The sequence below is a fragment of the Pinus tabuliformis genome, chromosome 4_2, assembly GCF_031772625.1.
Source record: "Pinus tabuliformis cultivar Carrire ecotype Pingquan chromosome 4_2, CPIR1, whole genome shotgun sequence".
Lineage (NCBI taxonomy): Eukaryota > Viridiplantae > Streptophyta > Pinopsida > Pinales > Pinaceae > Pinus > Pinus tabuliformis.
In genome coordinates this window covers 1010091137-1010093479 of record NC_142304.1, presented here as the reverse complement: position 1 = coordinate 1010093479, position 2343 = coordinate 1010091137, and the positions used below count along the sequence as shown (strand labels likewise).

The 2343-nt window shown below is 42.3% G+C and overlaps 1 pseudogene; it reads left to right on the top strand.

The window, feature by feature from the left end:
- The first annotated feature begins 1148 nt into the window (after positions 1 to 1148).
- LOC149173044 (putative sugar phosphate/phosphate translocator At1g12500 pseudogene) lies at positions 1149 to 2066 on the top strand (annotated as a pseudogene).
- The last annotated feature ends 277 nt before the right edge of the window (positions 2067 to 2343 follow it).

The following is a 2343-nucleotide window of genomic DNA, read 5'->3' as shown; positions in this document are numbered from 1 at the left end:
TCCGCTTTACCGTTTGGGAGAAATGGCGAAAACAAGTTCTGGTTTTGTGACAATGCTGCAGCAGCAGCTTGAACGTGCAGATTTGAACGTGGAAACAAATGCATGCAGCTTAGATCTGGTCAGAGGACACCTGCACAAGGAAAAGCAATCAAAAATCATCAGCCAAGCCCTCATGCAGCCAAAGGATACAAGCATGCAGCAGCAGAACATGAGCATGCAGCAGCAAAAAGCTTCACAAGCAACCATTTGACTTCAGGTACGTGACTAAACCTTGTTCATCTATTGCATGAATCTAGTCTAAGCATTGCATGAATGAATGGAATGGTGAAATTAAGCCATGAATGTAGCAAGACACCCAGTTCTCTAGCACTCACGAGAAAATCACGCAGCATGCGTGGATAGTCATTCACGTGGAGGATGAGAAACACAGGCAATGGAAGATTTGTTGAACTTCACTGCACAGGTCATCAATTGATTAACAAATAGAAGAAGACATGTAGTTCATGATAGCACAACAGTTCATATGGGCCAGCACACGTTTTTGCCACCTCACTCCACCAAAACTCACGCAGAATTAATGAGCGCTCAGTCGAAACTCATAGAGTGTTGTTAACTTGCACTTGCATCATGTTCAACTGAAGTATACATCCTCTGCTTCCTCAAAATGATTAACCTATCATCCTTCGCTGATTGTTTTGGCATGTTCAAAATTCTCCAGCATACCAAGATTGTGCAGAGGCGTAGAGACATCCTATGGAATCCGGCTAGCATTCTACAGGAAGACGTTTTACAGGAAAATACAGCAGAGTCTTCCAGGGCAGAGTAAGCTGCTTGGTTTTCAGGCGGAACTGGGGTGGAGCTCTCTGATGAGATTTGTGTTTGCGCTCGCTTCTCATACACCTCAATCTCAATCTGAACCTGTTCCCAATAGGAACTGATTGCTCTTTCATATCTCAACTCGAGGAGGCTAAAAAGATCACCAAGTTGCAGAGTTGGGGGAGGCTTATAATAACGAGACATCCACATCTGTTTTGGGTCCATCTGAGTCCTACACAGTATAGAAAAGTACCCAGACGATGCTCAGGTCTGGAAACCAAATGGGTCTTCCGAATATTGATCAGATCTAATTTTTCAAGCCCTCTTCAACTATGGCCGAAACACAAACATGGACGAGGCAGGGCAGTAATCCAAAGCTTGAACAAGAAGTTATTGACATACCTCCAACTCCAATAGGAGAAGGAAAATATGGTGCATTTCCTGTGTCCCAGACTATTACAACAGCTCTAATTATTGCAGCTTGGTACTCTTCCAATATTGGTGTGCTATTGCTTAACAAATACCTACTTAGTTTTTTGGATGCAGATACCCAATATTCCTCACAATGTTGCACATGTGTGCGTGTTCATTTTATGGTTTTCTAGCAATTTCATGGTTAGAGATTGTACCAATGCAGTTCATCATCTCCAGGAGACAATTTCTTGAGATATTGGTACTGAGCTTCATTTTCTCCTTCTCAGTTGTTTGTGGCAATATTTCTCTGTGCTATTTGCCAGTCTCCTTCAATCAAGCTATTGGGGCAAAAACTCCCTTCTTCACAGCAATATTTTGCATTTACAATAACATGTAAGAGGGAGTCTTCTGTGGTTTATATGGCCTTGGTTCCTATGGTATTTAGCATTGTTATTGCAAGCAACAGTGAGCCATCATTCCACCTTTTTGGCTTTTTGGTTTGCCTAGGATCAACTGCTGCCAGAGCATTGAAATCAGTTGTTCAGGGGCTCCTACTTACCTCTGAGGTAGAGAAGCTTCACTCTATGAATTTGCTCATGTACATGGCACCAATTTCTGCACTGTTATTGCTTCTTGTTACTCTTTTTGTGGAGGGTAATGTATTAGCTATTTCTATTGAAAAAGCCAGAGAAAACACCTTTATCATATTCCTGTTGCTTGGAAACATGACCATGGCTTATCTTGTGAATTTAACCAACTTCCTTGTTACAAAACATACGAGTGCCCTCATGTTGCAGGTTTTAGGAAATGCCAAGGCCACCATTTCTTCCATATGATTGCATATACTTGCACACTCATAACAAGGCTGAGAATTCACTAGGAAAAGTAGCAGGCAATGGGAAGAAGAAAAGAAGCATGGTTTCATGACAGAGAAGAGGACATCACTTCAGAAGCTTGGCATGACAAGGAGGCCACCAGAGCCGGCAAAGAATGAGGAGAGAGATTGGTTGCTTAGAGGATGAGCAACACTTTCAGTAGGGGGTGATGATCAGCCCCAAAAATGGACAATTATTTGGGCTCATTCAACCTCCTAATTTGACTTAATACACCATT